The sequence below is a fragment of the Balaenoptera physalus genome (assembly GCF_965194825.1).
Source record: "Balaenoptera physalus genome assembly, chromosome: 4".
In the NCBI taxonomy this organism is placed as follows: domain Eukaryota; kingdom Metazoa; phylum Chordata; class Mammalia; order Artiodactyla; family Balaenopteridae; genus Balaenoptera; species Balaenoptera physalus.
The window spans coordinates 17,465,493-17,482,155 of record NC_138891.1 but is presented as its reverse complement, the minus strand read 5'-3'; the positions used below and the strand labels follow the sequence as shown (position 1 = coordinate 17,482,155).

Genomic DNA, 16,663 nt, shown 5'->3' with positions numbered 1-16,663 from the left:
TCCCTTTCCTCCACACCCTCTCCAGCATTTATTGTTTCTAGATTTTTTGATGATGGCCATTCTGACCGGTGTGAGATGATATCTCATTGTAGTTTTGATTTGCATTTCTCTAATGATTAATGATGTTGAGCATTCTTTCATGTGTCTGTTCTGCCGGGTCATCTTAAAGCCTCTCACTGGCATGTCTGCGGCAGCCTACCCGGGAACACGGACCTGGGAACCAGGGCTCGAGGGTGGGGGCAGGTGGGACAGGAGCCTCATCTCTGACTCACGGTGCTGCCCTGGGCAGGTGGGGAGGCCTCCTCCCTAGAAAAGTGGAGACACTGGGAGTGAGTCAGTGTCAGGCACTCCGATGGGCCGATTGGCAGGGAAGCCAGGTCCCTCACTAGCACCCTCCTGCACGCCTACTCTCTCCTGGAAGGGCGAGAGCCACCCTCCAACTCCATCTCAGCACATCTCCCAGCAGAGACATGGTGTGAGGGTCTCCGATCCAGCTGTGACCGGCAGGGTCCTGCAGATGGAGGCCCAGGGTGGAGGGCAGGGTGCACCACTGTGGACACACAGGAAGCTCCCAGCAACCCTGGTTTCAGGGGTGAAAATTCTGAACAAGCCACCACATGAAGTCATGACAAGGGGGGATAGTTAAATACATCCAGGGGATGGATAGACCTGAATATGCAGTATGGAATAATGCCCATGACCTAGTAATGAGTGAAAAAAGCAAATTGCAGAACTACATATATATATGTATATATGGGAGATATATATATATATAAAAAATCATATATAGTCCCACAAGGACCCTTAGATGGCAGGGGGTAGAGGGGAAAAACTAACAGAGCAAAGATGTTAGTGCGTTTATAAAAGAGGAAAAGTAAGTGGCAGATGGACAAACTAAAACCAAGTGCCAGTCTGGAGGGACCTGTCCGTCAGGAGGCCACCGACTACTCTTCTGGTTTCTCAGGAGGCAGGCACTGCAGGAGGGGCTGGAGTGGAAAGCAGGGCACAAGCAGTGAGACCCCGGCTCCCTCCCCACTGGGCAGCAGGCTAGCTTATCCTTCACCCGGAGGAGACTGTAAAGTTAGACCCCGGGGACTCCAGATTCAGGGGCACCAGGGCACAACAGAGGGCAAGGGGGACCCAGCACTGAAAACGGGGGATTGGGTGAAGGTCCACACATGGAAGATGAACCCATGACCCCTTTCCCCCACACCCCCAAACTCTGGCTGCCACTCAGCCATGCTGTGAGCCCTGCCCTCTCCACCAGGGCCAGATTATACCATTCTCAGAAGAAACTGAATGGCCTCAGAGGACAGACCCACAGAAACTGACACCTGGCGCTCCCCAGACAAACCCCGGTCCTCCTATCACCCTCCAGTGAAACAAATCTCTAGCTAAGCACACAGTTTCCTGTTAGACTTTTCTGAGCACCCCTCTTGAATTATGAACAGATGTGCAAGAGTCACCAGTCACTTGAAAAAACTCCTGACACAAAAGACAGAAACCACAACAAAGAAGCAGAATAAAGCAGACAACATATAATGCAGAGTAGAAGAGAACGTCAAGAAAAACAATCATATCTTTAGAGAGGTGAGAAAATGGCTTCTGTTAAATTAGATCAGAACATTTTTTAAAGACAGAAAAGAAAAAAGAAATCAAATTAAAATTGTGATTCTAAAATAAAAACAGACAAGATTTAATAGGAAGATTTGGAGATGAGAAAAATCATCCAGAGAGACTAAAAAGAGAAAGGACAGGAGAGGAAAGATGAAAAAATTTGGAGGCTCAATCAGAGGCCCAAGGAGGAAAGGAGGTACAGAGGAAGTGGAGAGAAGGAAATCGTATGTAAAAATATCACAAGAGAACTTCCCTGAACGGAAGGACATGAGTTAAGTGCCTGTCAAGTACCCAGTACAGTAAATGAAGAAAGACCCAGAGCAAGAGAAGTGGTGGAGAGATTTCCAAATACCTGGCATAAAAAAGATTCTAAAGACTTCCAGTAGGAGGAAAACAGGTAACAGGAATCAGAAACTGAGTAGGGCTGCAAGAAGAGTGGGGTTTGATCATTGAAGGGGGGAAACTCAAATTCATTTTTTTAAACGTGTAGAAATTGAGATACTTCTTCAGATGTTGTATAGACTGTTGAATATAGGAGCCTGGAATTCTAGGGATTTTAGTGCATTTTTTTCTTCTTTTCTTTTCTTTCCCTTTCTTCCTTCCTTTCTTTCTTTCTCTTTTTTCCTTTTTTCTTTTGTAGGACCCCTTCCCATAACCCATGCAGCAACCTAGTGCATATACTTCCACACTTGTCTCTATGCCTAGATATCACACATCTACTAAATGTATATATACACACACATCTCCACATGTATACATACATGCACATATATCCATATTTAGACACAAACATATGCAAGCATATCCACATGTGTGAACACGTGGCAGCACAGGACTGCGCCTCTCATACCTCTGACTGTAGTGTTTGCACTGAGGCCAGGCTTCCCCAGTCTCTGACCCAGCAAGGCACAGACATTAAGCCAGGCCTGTTCCCAGGACACTGGACTCCAGGAACCTGGGACTTTGATTCAGTGACACCCCATCCGAGTTGCCGAAACTTTCTTAGAACTGCATTCTCCTAGCCTCCTCCAGCAAACTCCCCATTTTTAAAATTTATTTATGTATTTATTTTTGGCTGCTTTGGGTCTTCGTTGCTGCGCGTGGGCTTTCTGCGAGTGGGGGCTACTCTTGGTTGCGGTGCGGTGGCTTCTCTTGTTGTGGAGCACGGGCCCTAGGCGTGCGGGCTTCAGTAGTTGTGGCATGTGGGCTCAGTACTTGTGGCTCACGGGCTCTAGAGTGCAGGGTCAGTATTTGTGGCGCATGGGCTTAGTTCCTCCGCAGCATGTGGGATCTTCCTGGACCAGAGATCGAACCTGTGTCCCCTGCATTGGGAGGCAGATTCTTATCCACTGCGTCACCAGGGCAGCCCCGAACTCCGCATTTTTTTAATCACAGGAGTTTTTCCCAATAAACTTGAAGTCTAATATCCCATTTTAGTGATTGATTCTTGAAGGACCCAAAAAAGGATATATATATATATGTCTCTAGGTTTGTTTTTTTTTATACAGCAGGTTCTTATGTCATCCATTTTATGCACATCCGTGTATACATGTCAATCCCAATCTCCCAGTTCATCACACCACCACCCCCACCTCCCCGCCGTTTTTCCCCCTTGGTGTCCATACATTTGTTCTCTGCTTTAGTGTCTCAATTTCTGCCCTGCAAACCAGTTCATCTGTACCATTTTCTAAGTTCCACATATATGCATTAATATACGATATTTGTTTTTCTCTTTCTGACTTACTTCACTCTGTATGACAGTCTCTAGATGCATCCACGTCTCTACAAATGACCCAGTTGCGTTCCGTTTTATGGCTGAGTAATATTCCATTGTATATATGTACCACATCTTCTTTATCCATTCATCTGTCGATGGGCATTTAGGTTGCTTGCATGACCTGGCTATTGTAAATAGAGCTGCAATGAACATTGGGGTGCATGTGTCTTTTTGAATTATGGTTTTCTCTGGGTATATGCCCACTAGTGGGATTGCTGGGTCATATGGTAATTCTATTTTTAGTTTTTTAAGGAACCTCCATACTGTTCTCCATAGTGGCTGTATCAATTTACATTCCCACCAAGAGTGCAAGAGGGTTCCCTTTTCTCCACACCCTCTCCAGCATTTGTTGTTTGTAGATTTTCTGATGATGTCCATTCTAACTGGTGTGAGGTGATACCTCATTGTAGTTTTGATTTGCATTTCTCTAATGATTAGTGATGTTGAGCAGCTTTTCATGTGCTTCTTGGCCATCTGTATGTCTTCTTTGGAGAAATGTCTATTTAGGTCTTCTGCCCATTTTTGGATTGGGTTGTTTGTTTTTTTAATATTGAGCTGCATGAGCTATTTATATATTTTGAAGATTAATCCTTTGTCTGATGATTCGTTTGCAAATATTTCTCCCATTCTGAGGGTTGTCTTTTCATCTTATTTATGGTTTCCTTTGCTGTACAAAAGCTTTGAAGTTTCATTAGGTCCCATTTGTTTATTTTTGGTTTTATTTCCATTACTCTAGGAGGTGGATCAAAAAAGATCTTGTTGTGATTTATGTCAAAGGGTGTTCTTCCTATGTTTTCCTCTAAGAGTTTTAGAGTGTCCGGACGTACATTTAGGTCTCTAATCCATTTTGAGTTTACTTTTGTGTATGGTGTTAGGGAGTTTTCTAATTTCATCCTCTTACATGTAGCTGTCCAGCTTTCCCAGCACCACTTATTGAAGAGACTGTCTTTTCTCCATTGTATGTCCTTGCCTCCTTTGTCATAGATGAGTTGACCATATGTGCATGGGTTTATCTCTGGGTTTTGTATCGTGTTCCATTGATCTATATTTCTGTTTTTGTGCCAGTACCATATTGTCTTGATTACTGTAGCTTTGTAGTATAGTCTGAAGTCAGGGAGTCTGATTCCTCCAGCTCCGTTTTTTTCCCTCAAGACTGCTTTGGCTATTTGGGGTCTTTTGTGTCTCCATACAAATTTTAAGTTTTTTTTGTTCTAGTTCTGTAAAAAATGCCATTGGTTATTTGATAGGGATTGCACTGAATCTGTAGGTTGCTTTGGGTAGTATAGTCATTTTCACAATATCGATTCTCCCAATCCAAGAACATGGTATATCTCTCCAACTGTTGGTATCATCTTTAATTTCTTTCATCAATGTCTTACAGTTTTCTGCATACAGGGCTTTTGTCTCCCTAGGTAGGTTTATTCCTAGGTATTTTATTCTTTTTGTTACAGTGGTAAATGGGAGTGTTTCCTTAATTTCTCTTTCAGATTTTTCATCCTTAGTGTTTAGGAATGCAAGAGATTTCTATGCATTAATTTTGTATCCTACAACTTTACCAAATTCATTGATTAGCTCTAGTAGTTTTCTGGTGGCATCTTTAGGATTCTCTATGTATAGTATCATGTCATCTGCAAACAGTGACAGTTTTACGTCTTTTTTTTCCAATTTGTATTCCTTTTATTTCTTTGTCTTCTCTGATTGCTGTGGCTAGGAATTCCAAAACTATGTTAAATAATAGGGGTGAGAGAGGACATCCTTGTCTTGTTCCTGATCTTAGAGGAAATGCTTTCAGTTTTTCACCATTGAGAATGATGTTTGCTGTGGGTTTGTCATATATGGCCTTTATTATGTTGAAGTAGGTTCCCTCTATGCCCACTTTCTGGAGAGTTTTTATCATAAATGGGTGTTGAATTTTGTCAAAAGCTTTTTCTGCATCTATTGAGATGATCATATGGTTTTTATTCTTCAATTTGTTAATATGGTGTATCACATTGATTGATTTGCGTATATTGAAGAATCCTTGCATCCCTGGGATAAATCCCCCTTGATCATGGTGTATGATCCTTTTAATGTGTTGTTGGATACTGCTTGCTAGTATTTTGTTCAGGATTTTTGCATCTATATTCTTAGGTGATATTGGTCTGTAATTTTCTGTTTTTGTAGTATCTTTGTCTTGTTTTGGTGTCAGGGTGATGGTGGCCTCGTAGAATGAGTTTGGGAGTTTTCCTTCCTCTGCAATTTTTTGGAAGAGTTTGAGAAGGATGGCTGTTAGCTGTTCTCTAAATGTTTGATAGAATTCACCTGTGAAGCCATCTGGTCCTGGGCTTTTGTTTGTTGGAAGATTTTTAATCACAGTTTCAATTTCACTACTTGTGATTGGTCTGTTCATGTTTTCTATTTCTTCCTGCTCCAGTCTTGGAAGGTTATACTTTTCTAAGAATTTGTCCATTTCTTCCAGGTTGTCCATTTTATTGGCATAGAGTTGCTTGTAGTAGTCTCTTAGGATGCTTTGTATTTCTGCGGTGTCTGTTGTAAATTCTCCTTTTTCATTTCTCATTTTATTGATTTGAGTCCTCTCCCTCTTTTTCTTGATGAGTCTGGCTAATGGTTTATCAATTTTGTTTATCTTCTCAAAGAACCAGCTTTTAGTTTTATTGGTCTTCGTTATTGTTTTCTTTGTTTCTATGTCATTTATTTCTGCTCTGATTTTTATGATTTCTTTCCTTCTGCTAACTTTGGGTTTTGTTTGTTCTTCTTTCTCTAGTTCCTTTAGGTGTAACGCTAGATTGTTTATTTGAGATTTTTCTTGTTTCTTGAGGTAAGCTTCTATAGCTATATACTTCCCTCTTAGAACTGTTTTTGCTGCATCCCATAGGTTTTGGATCGTCATGTTTTCATTGTCATTTGTCTCTAGGTATTTTTTTATTTCCTCTTTGATTTCTTCACTGATCTCTTGGTTATTTAGTAACGTATTGTTTAGCCTCCATGTGTTTGTGTTTTTCACGTTTTTTTCCCTGTAATTGATATCTAATCTCATAGTGTTATGGTCAGAAAAGATGCTTGATATGATCTCAGTTTTCTTAAATTTACTGAGGCTTGATTTGTGACCCAAGATGTGATCTATCCTGGAGAATCTTCTGTGCACACTTGAGAAGAAAGTGTAATCTGCTGTTTTTGGATGGAATGTCCTATAAGTATCAATTAAATCTATCTGGTATGTTGTGTCATTTAAAGCTTGTTTTTCCTTATTAATTTTCTGTTTGGGTGATCTGTCCATTGGTGTAAGTGAGGTGTTAAAGTCCCCCACTATTATTGTGTTACTGTCGATTTCCTCTTTAGAGCTGTTAGCAGTTGCCTTATTTATTGAGGTTCTCCCATGTTGGGTGTATATATATTTATAATTGTTATATCTTCTTCTTGGATTGATCCCTTGATCATTATGTAGTGTCCTTCCTTGTCTCTTGTAACATTCTTTATTTTAATGTCTATTTTATCTGATATGAGTATTGCTACTCCAGCTTTCTTTTGATTTCCATTTGCATGGAACATCTTTTTCCATCCCCTCACTTTCAGTCTGTATGTGTCCCTAGGTCTGAAGTGGGTCTCATGTAGACAGCATATATATGGGTCTTGTTTTTGTATCCATCCAGCAAGCCTGTGTCTTTTGGTTTGAGCATTTAATCCATTCACGTTTAAGGTAATTATCGATATGTATGTTCCTATTACCATTTTCTTAATTGTTTTGGGTTTGTTTTTGTAGGTCCTTCTCTTCTCTTGTGTTTCCCACTTAGAGAAGTTCCTTTAGTATTTGTTGTAGAGCTGGTTTGGTGGTGTTGAATTCTCTTGGCTTTTGCTTCTCTGTAAAGCTTTTGATTTCTCCATCGAATCTGAATGAGATCTTTGCTGGGTAGAGTAATCTTGGTTGTAGGTTCTTCCCTTTCATCACTTTAAGTATATCATGCCACTCCCTTCTGGCTTGTAGAGTTTCTGCTGAGAAATCAGCTGTTAACCTTATGGGAGTTCCCTTGTATGTTATTTGTTGTTTTTCCCTGGCTGCTTTCAATAATTTTTCTTTGTCTTTAATTTTTGCCAATTTGATTACTATGTGTCTTGGCATGTTTCTCCTTGGGTTTATCCTGTATGGGACTATCTGCACTTCCTGGATTGGGTGGCTATTTCCTTTCCCATGTTATCCCAGAGGTCTCTTAGGCTGTCTTCATTTCTTTTCATTCTTTTTTCTTTATTCTGTTCCTTGGCAGTGAATTCCACCATTCTGTCTTCCAGGTCACTTATCTGTTCTTCTGCCTCAGTTATTCTGCTATTGATTCCTTCTAGTGTATTTTTCATTTCAGTTATTGTATTGTTCATCTCTGTTTGTTTGCTCTTTAATTCTTCTAGGTCTTTGTTAAACATCTCTTGCATCTTCTCAATCTTTGCCTCCATTCTTTTTCCGAGGTCCTGGATCATCTTCACTATCATTATTCTGAATTCTTTTTCTGGAAGGTTGCCTATCTCCACTTCATTTAGTTTTTTTTCTGGGGTTTTATCTTGTTCCTTCATCTGGTACATAGCCCTCTGCCTTTTCACCTTGTCTTTCTGTGAATGTGGTTTTTGTTCCAAAGGCTGCGGGATTGTAGTTCTTCTTGCTTCTGCTATATCTAGGTTTTTAAATCATCTTTTTCCCTAAATACTGTAAATGCTTTTCTTCATCTTGCTTTTCTTATTCATCAATGTCTAATCATAATTTATTATGGCATTTCTCTATTTCATTCTTTTAAATGGCTGCACAACTTTCCTAGGTATGGATGCACCCTAATTTACTCAACCTATAACTGGTCATTCACTTTGATTCCAATTTTTGGACACTATGGACAGAGCTGCAATAATTAACATTATCTTGTACAGATATTGAGGATAGATGATAAAGAATAGATTGGCAGTCAAAATATATTTATGTACATATAATTTATACAATTTATAATATATCAAATTGTTAATTTTATATAATAATTTTAATTGATGCTGCCAGATTGATTTTTTAGAAAGCCTATAAAAATGAACATTGCCACTAACAGTGTATGTGAAAATCCCTTTCTTTCTCTGCAGGTCCACAAGCAATAGGTATTACCAATCCTTTTCATTTTGGGGAGGTGGCTGATTTAACTACTTTGCTAACTACTAGTGATTTTTCATATCTTTTGGTTCTTTAGAATTGTTCTTAAATAAATTGTCAATATTCCTATTGGGTCATTTATCTTTTTCTTGTCAGTTTCTAAAAATTCTTTGCTCCCTTTGTCCTGGTTTATAAACATGGTTTTCAAATCTCTTTATCTGTTGTCTTTGTGTTATCTCTTGCCACACAAAGTTTGAAATTGTAATCTAGTCAAATATGTTAATTTTTCTTTCATAGCTTCTGGGTTTCTTGCATTTTTTAAAGCTTTCCCCCACCCCAAGTCTTCATGGTCCAAGAAGGCTGCTAGAGCTCCAGCCATCCAATCTGTAATACAGGCAGCAGTATGGAGAAAGCGACAAGAAGGGCATTCCACCTCTCTTTGAAGGAAACTTTCCAGAAATTTCTACACAATAATTCCACTTACATGTCATTGCCATAACTTAGAGACATAGCCATAGCCAGCTGCAAGAGGAATATTATCACAGCCATCTTTGGGAAATGCAATCTGCCACACCCACGTTTAGAAGCAAGGGTGCCCTTGCTTCATGGCATTCAATAGACAAGCAGAGGCCACACACTGCTAAGAGTGGGCTGGAGCCTAGGAACCCGCTTCTTAGGAGAGAAGGGGCCTCAATTCTGCCTCCACAGGCACCATGCTTAAGACAGTTGGACTGCTAAGTCAGGAAGGTCTCAGCTCTGAGGCTTATGTGAACAAACCCCAGAGTGGCCACAGCTTCCAGAAGTGGCACCTCTGCCTCAGGCCCCTCTTCCCTCAGGGCCCTCCCCCGGGGACGGCCAGAAGTTTGCAGATGGTGGGCAATAGGCAAGCCTGCTGGCATGAAGGGCTGATGGCTTCTGAACTCTGGGAAATACCACTAGGCATTTCCAGGAAGATGGGGTCTTTAGAGAATTACTTATGATTCATGCCAGTCTGCGGGGTGTGTCTGTGCCAGAGAGAAAAACATAACACTGGAAATACTTTCTCACTCCTTCACTCAGTCCCTCACAAGCCCAGAGAGGAGCCAGCCACACCCACCCAGATATTTCTTGCAGGTTTTCTTCCTACAGTTATGCTCTCTGTTGAGAAAGCACCAACGGAAGAGGTAGGTCAATGGGGGAGCAGCTGGCCAAGAAGAAGGGACGCTTAGAGGTTTCAGTTTGGAAGAAGCTGGGAAGCAAGAGACCCAGCAAACCAGGCTGTGGGTAATGCGGATCCAGTAGGGCAGCATGAAAAGGCCGGTTCCACCAGGTCCCAATGGTACTGTTCTCTGAGTCCTCCACCTCGCTGAGCCTCGGCTTCCTCATCTATAAAGTGGGAGTGGTAAACCTGGCCCTGCCCCCCTGCCAGCACTGAGAAGCAGGGCGATTTGGGGAATTCTCCAGTCTCTCATAGCCCAGGATTAACTACATTGTACAGCCCAGCGTGCTCTGCTACAATTCTCTTGTCTTTTTGAAATACCTTTAATTATACAAGTATTACATGTTCACTGTTAAAATAACCAAAAAAGCAGAGACAAACAAAATGAAGGCCATAAAAGAGAGAAAGCAATTAACATCTTGGCATATGCTCTTACAGTTTCCAGGACCTGGATACATTTTTAATAGAAACCATACTTTATATATGGTTCTGTAATCTATTTTTCACTCAATGATATACCATGAGTTTCTTTCTAAGTCGATAAGCAAAATTCCATGAGATATTTTAATACTTGTATGATATTCTGCCAATGCTGTATTCAATTCTGAACCCATAATCAGTATTACTCATTTTTCCTTTCCCTCAGATTCTTCTGTCTTTATTTAAAATTCTACTGTTTTGTTCACCATGGATTGATTTTTATTTTTTTAATATTGCATTAAAATAATATTCATCTTGATTATGGCATCTTCCCCTAAGATTATTTTCAATTTTTCCAATTAATTCGTCTCTCTATTTCCAGCATCCAGCACAGTGCAGTATACCTGATAGTGCTCAATAAACAGCTGTTGAAAGAATGAAAGAACAAATAAATGAATGAATGAATTGGTGACGGAAGGAAACACTACACCCAGCCCCGAAAGTCTCCCTCACACAGGCTGAGTCAGGAGCTCACTGATACCAGGCTGATGGCTGGGCCCCTTCTCCTGGGGTGCCGGGCCTGTGCCCCCTGTGTGGACCTGCCTCACCACAGCAACAGCAACAAGGGATTCTCCCAGCCCTACCCAAGGCATGGAGTTTTAAAATAACAAAGCCAGAATCTAAGGGAGGAAATTCTAAGAATGTGAAATAAGTCAGAAGAGCAGAGGTGGTTGTTTATTTTCCATTGACTGCCTGGTCCTCTGCCTCCCTTCCCCCACCCCAAAGACTGGGGGAGGGCTCCGGATTCAGATGTCAGCACCACAAAGCTAAAGGAAACCCATCTTCCTGTGTTTGCCAAGGAACAATGCTGGAGAGGCCATTCCAAGGCCTGCACTTTTCCTCTATACAGAAGAATTTAGGTCCTGGTGCATTCCTGGGAGGGTGGCTGGACAAAGAATTTCTGCACGTAAACATTCTTGTTCCATCTCTCAGGAACATTTGGGATGCACTGGCTATCATCCCAGGTGGCCTCCTGTACTCAGATCCGTACTGACCCACACCAGGTGAGGATCTAACAGTGGATTTGGGGCCTTGGCTCCACCCTGCAGCCAATCAGCTGAAGAGTCTGGTCTCATCAGCCTCCTCAGTCTCTGTCACACAGCACTCCCCCTTCAGCTCTTATCAGGCTCTTACCGCTCCTTTTCTGAACTACTGCCCAAGTCCAGCCTTCCTGGCCCTGACCCTCCTATCCTCACCCACGGGCCGTCTTCCCACAATGCACCTACAGGTGAGGTCCTTCCCTGCTCCCAGTCCTTTGCACCTGCAGCACCAGATGCCCCAGATGTATTCCAGGACCTTTATGATGGCCAACCACACCACTCTCATCTCCTGCCTGCTCCTCTCCTCAACCAGGGAGGGACAAAAAAATAGGAAGTTCCATGACCAGTGTCCATCCCTCAGCCAAGCACCTCCCCAGGGCAGAAGAGCTGGACAGCTGCCCTTCTCAGAAGCACAAACAGCTACTTTGAAGGGAAAGAGGAGTCAATGAATCAGGCAGGGCGTCGAAGACCAGCCAGTGTTTACTGAGCATCTACTAGTTGCTAGGTACCATGCCAGATGCTTTATGGGCTTTATGTCTCTGTCCCCAAAATACCCCAAAGCATCATGTTGAGTCATGATGCTCTTTATACTCCTCACAGGCCCACTACTGTGTTTCCTGCAGAATGGGAGCTCCATAAACCAACCAATATCATGGGCTCAACTGAGGTGGAACCCTGATTCTTGTTGTGACTCAGCTGGTGGCATGGCAGGCACTTTTGGGGAGGCAGGCTCAGGGAACCAGTTGGATCACATGGTCTTCCTTCAGCCTCTGAACACAAGGTTCCCTATGTCTAGGACACTGTTCCCCCATCTTTTGGGCTAACTCCTATTGGCCTTTCACGTCACTTGACAGCTTCCCCCAGGAAGCCTTCCTGGATCTCCCAATCTGGGCTATTCTTTTATGTTCCCCATCACCCTCAGCTTCTTCCCTCTCTCTGGGTGTTTGAGTGACTGTCTCTAGGATCAGAATGTCAGCTCCTAAAGGACAGGTGATGCCCTGTTCACCTCTGTGTCCCCAGAATTTAGCTCAGGGACTGGCACAGAGCAGAGTCTTGGTAAATATTTGTTGAATAAATTAAATGCTTATTCTTGGATATTCAGTCTCTCCCTGGCTGGTCAAAGAGCACCTAATCCCCAACTGGATTGTCTGCTTTTCCCTTCCTATCTCCAGGCCTTGCCATCCACAACATGCCCTAAAGATGGGCAAATCTAGGGTCTGAACTCTGCCCCTTGAGGCTGGTGGCAGAGAAGGTGGATTCCATCTCCCCTTCCAGCTATAGGCCCTGCCTTCTCGGTGCCTGAGTGGACTACTTCGGGTTTCCCTCCTTTTCTAAACCACACCTGGTCTCGAAGCACCGCTACCCGGGGGCTGGTGCTGAGTCCCAGCTGGCCTGAGAGCCCCCAGGACCCTGTCCTCCAGCCGGACGTGCGGCAGGTCCTGTGGGGTGGCAGACAGGGGGCCTCCCCTGGGGCCGCTGCCAGGTGTTCTTCGATGGGAGGGGACCGAACTTGTGCGTCCAGGGCGCGCAGTGAACATCCTGTTCACATTCCTGCGCCGACCGGAATGCGGACAGGGAAAGAGCCAAAGGCCGCATTCCTCTGGCCGGTGCGGAAACAGGGACCGGGCCCCGCCCCGCCCACCCCGCCCCGGCCCCGCCCCCGCCCCCGCCCCCGCCCCCGCCTCCGCCCCCAGGCCCCGTCCGCCGGACGCGGGACCCCCGCCCGAGAGGGCGCCCCCTGGCGGCGCGGGCGGCCGGAGGTGAGACCCGGGCCTTGCCTTCCAGTCCCGGCCCCCTGCGCGTCCTCCCCTTATCCTCCCTCGCTCCCTGCGCCCGCCCGCACCCAGCCTGACCTTTGGATCCAAGAATCCACTCCTTCCTCTTCCCCGGGTAGCTTCCAGCTTCCGGACACTGATTAGGATTCCAGAGGGCCTTTTGTTGCTTGTATCTCAGTAACCCTTCTCCACTGTTGTTTTCTTTTTTTGTTATTTGCTGCCAATCAAATCACGTAAAAAAGAATGGCTCCCCAGAGCCTTAACACAAAATCCTAACTCCAGGGTGGTTTCCTTTCCTGGCTTCCCATCCTGTACCCAGAAGGCCGCCCTTGACCCTCCTCTGGTGGGTGCTTCTGCGGGAGTCTCCTACCCTTGTGTGTCATCTCCTCCCCATCAGGGCCAGAGACCAAGATGAATGAGCTGCAGGCCTCACCCTGGCCGAGTCACCCATGCCTGCACCGTCACTTCCCGCTGCTCCATTGAGGGCTTCAGGAAAGGAGATGCAGTCCATCCCTAGTTCTTGTGGCCCCAGGTTGAAACCTGTGAGAAAATGAGCCTGGGTCTGTAGGTCTGTACGTTGGCACCTACTGGAAAAAGCACAACTGCCTCACAGCGAGGATCCCTGCTACTGATGGGAGTCGAGGCCCCAAGAAAGTGGAAAGCCACTAGGCTGAGGGTTTCCATGATAGTGTAGAAGCCACTCGCATCACATGACCACTCACATCACATGCACAGAAACTGCACCAACCTCAAACACCACTGAAACAAGTAAGCAAAAAAGTACTTTTACCCAGAACCAGGATCAGGCTGTACCTGTTTAAGTCACCCTCTAGGGGCTTGAAGAAGAGGGGTGTATACTGTTTACTCACTCCTGCATGAGGGGACAAGCAGCTTGTTTTCACAGATACCTGGTAACCGTGAATGGTGGATGGTGCCAGGAAGACATGGGCTCGCACCCAACTTTCTCAGCTTGTTGTCAGGTATCTTTCTTAGTGGGAAAGAAGCTTCAACCTAACACTGTTTGCATATGGAAATTTGCATGTTTATCAGCCCACGACCAGTTCGGCACTCACCCCGTGGTTAAAGTGACACCTGGGCAGCCAGTAATGAAGCAAGGCATGCCTGGAACTTGCATTGCTCACCACTGGGGAGGGTTGTGAATGTTGCCAGGAAAGATGGGAAAGCAGAAGCCAAACTCTCATTGGCCAACACCTCAGCTGCAAGAAAGGGTTGGGTGGCAGGGGAGCTGGATTGGAAGTTGGCCTTGAAAGCTGGCTTACCTTGCTCAGTTGATTTCTTAGCCTCTAAGAGGAGGAAAATACTGTGGTCCCTTCCTACCTGGCAGGGAGGTAGGCCCAGAGTGACAAGTTGGCAGGTGGCCCTGCAGCTCTGGTTTGCGATTGCAGCCCTGGCTCCAGGTCTGCCTCTTCCCCATGACAGAGAAAATGGACATTCTAGACTTTTCTCACCACCCTGGCGGTTCACCGAATGGCAGTGCCAGGGCTCTGTCTCAGTGGGGTGTGAGGGTGCTTGAGGTGATCGTGAAAGACACAAGAGAAACGCCAGTGATGAGTCTATTCACTTTCCAAACGTTCTCTGAACCCAGGCCCTACCTCCAGGAGACTTACTGTCCACTGGGGGAGACAGACGCCAACCCGGGCAGCGCAATGCAGTGTGATGGTGTGATGAGTGATGAGGTAGAGACAGGCCCAGGATGCAGCGGGGGGCAGGGGGGGCAGACTGGGGAGGGGGGTGCTGGCCAGCCTGGGGCAGAGCATGGGCAGGAGGGTCTTTTACAGAGGTAGGGTTGGGGTGGGGGGGAAGGAAGGCTCTGCCAGAAGAGGGCGCTCTAATTCTTGCTTCTAACCTCCAGAGTCCTCTTCAGTATTGTGAGGCCAACGTGCATTGTGCTATTTTTTGCTAAAGAATCTCCATGGATTTTGCTGGTCATGTCGTTAGATTGGCCAGCCTTTAAGCCTTGAGTTCTGAGGTCGCTTTCTAAAGATGAGTGGGATTGTAATTCTCACAGGGCCCAGGCTGGGATATGGTTTCAGGGATGAATTTACCCCAGAAATTCACCCCCTTCCCATGGAGTTACTTGAAGCCAGGGCCCCCTTTGCTGATGTGTGGACTGTCATCTCACTCCCCACAACCCTGTGAGTCTGGTGTGTGCGGCAGGACTGGGCAGGGAGGGCCAGCTCCCATCCACTGGTAACGTCCCACACACTTAGGTGAGTGACTGACCCCCTCCGAGCCTCACTCCACCCTTGGGCTTAAAATCAACAGAAGGCTACTGGGCCCTACCTATCCCATATTGAGAAAAATGAATTCAGATTATAAGCCCTTTGGAAAACTATAGTTTTCAAAAATATCATTATATAGAGTGATGTTTCTATAATACAAGCATGCTTTAGAATCATCAGTTGGTAGAGGTGGGGACAAGGGTTTACTTAAAATGCTTTTTCCTCAGTCCACTCACAGATTCTGAGTCAGGAGGTCTCAGGTGGGACATGGGAATCTGCATGTTTCCAAATCATCCTAAGGAATCCTGATGCCATTGGTCTTTGGACTGTGCTTTGATAAGAACTGATACAGGCGACCGTGCATCTGTTCTCAGTGAGTCCACTTAGAATGAACTCTCCCTCTGTCAAGATTTGGGCAGATCTTTTTAATCGTCTGCCCCCGAAAGGAAGCACATAGGGACTGGGGCTGAGAGGGAGGCCCCTCCATTATGCAGGGTGGGGAAACATGCAGTAAACCAGGACGGACCCTCGGGAGTAGGCCTACTCCAGTGAGCCCGGAAGAGGGCCACGCACAGAAGGCTCCCACCTCCCCTTCCTCCTCCTTCTGTTACAGGAATCTGGCACTCATGAAGCAGACCAAAAACAAACAAAAACCACCCTATTTGAAATGCCTCAGCTGGAATCTGAACCAAATCCCAAAGGGTCATGGTTGCAATGTCTGGCCTTGAGCAGTGTCAGCAACAATCTTCACAAAACCCAGTGCTTAAGCCTTTGGTACACAGCAAACTGTAAGAACGGTCAGGACAGGAACACAGGGCTGTTGGCAGCGGCACACACCAGTGATCTCCAGGCTCTTTTGATCTGGGCCTCAGCCTCCAAACACATTTTTGCTTGCACCCCTGATAAGCCATATGGCTGTACTCCTATCCCTAGTACTACTGATATCAAGGCCCAGCTATGTTTGTTATTATAGCAAAGCTCTTTATAAATGGTAATAGATATAATTTCAAACGGTTTTGACAGATTTGAATTTGGGAGACTGATGTCTTGTCAGATCTGAATGGGCTGTCCTTGTTTTTATGTCATATGCAGCTAAGAGCTCATACGAGGAGTGGAATGAGAGCTCCGTCATTTCTCTTTCTCTGGGTCACTTGTGCAGCTACCATTTGTATTACCTTCAGACTCTGGTTTCGTCACAGGGAATTCTTAAAAGTTACTTGTCCGTGCTGTAAGGATTACTTTTTTTTTTTTTTTAATTTTATTATTTATTTGGTTTTGCCAGGCCTTAGTTGCTGCCGGTTGGCTCCTTAGTTGTGGCTGGCAGGCTCCCCAGTTGTGGCATGCGAACTCCTAGTTGCAGCATGCACATGGGATCCAGTTCCCTGACCAGGGACTGAACCTGGGCCCCCTGCACTGGGAG

At 45.0% G+C, this 16,663-nt stretch overlaps 2 long non-coding RNA genes across 2 annotated transcripts in view; both read right to left on the bottom strand.

Moving 5' to 3' along the window:
- Positions 1–16,663, bottom strand: part of LOC309660337 — a 122,738-nt gene that overhangs the window by 70,769 nt on the left and 35,306 nt on the right. The window lies entirely within an intron of this gene.
- LOC309660340 lies at positions 9,689–13,539 on the bottom strand. Its single transcript, XR_014263354.1, has 3 exons — positions 13,434–13,539; positions 13,079–13,217; positions 9,689–10,550 (listed from the first exon to the last, which is right to left on the bottom strand). It is a non-coding gene; the product is annotated as an uncharacterized lncRNA (long non-coding RNA).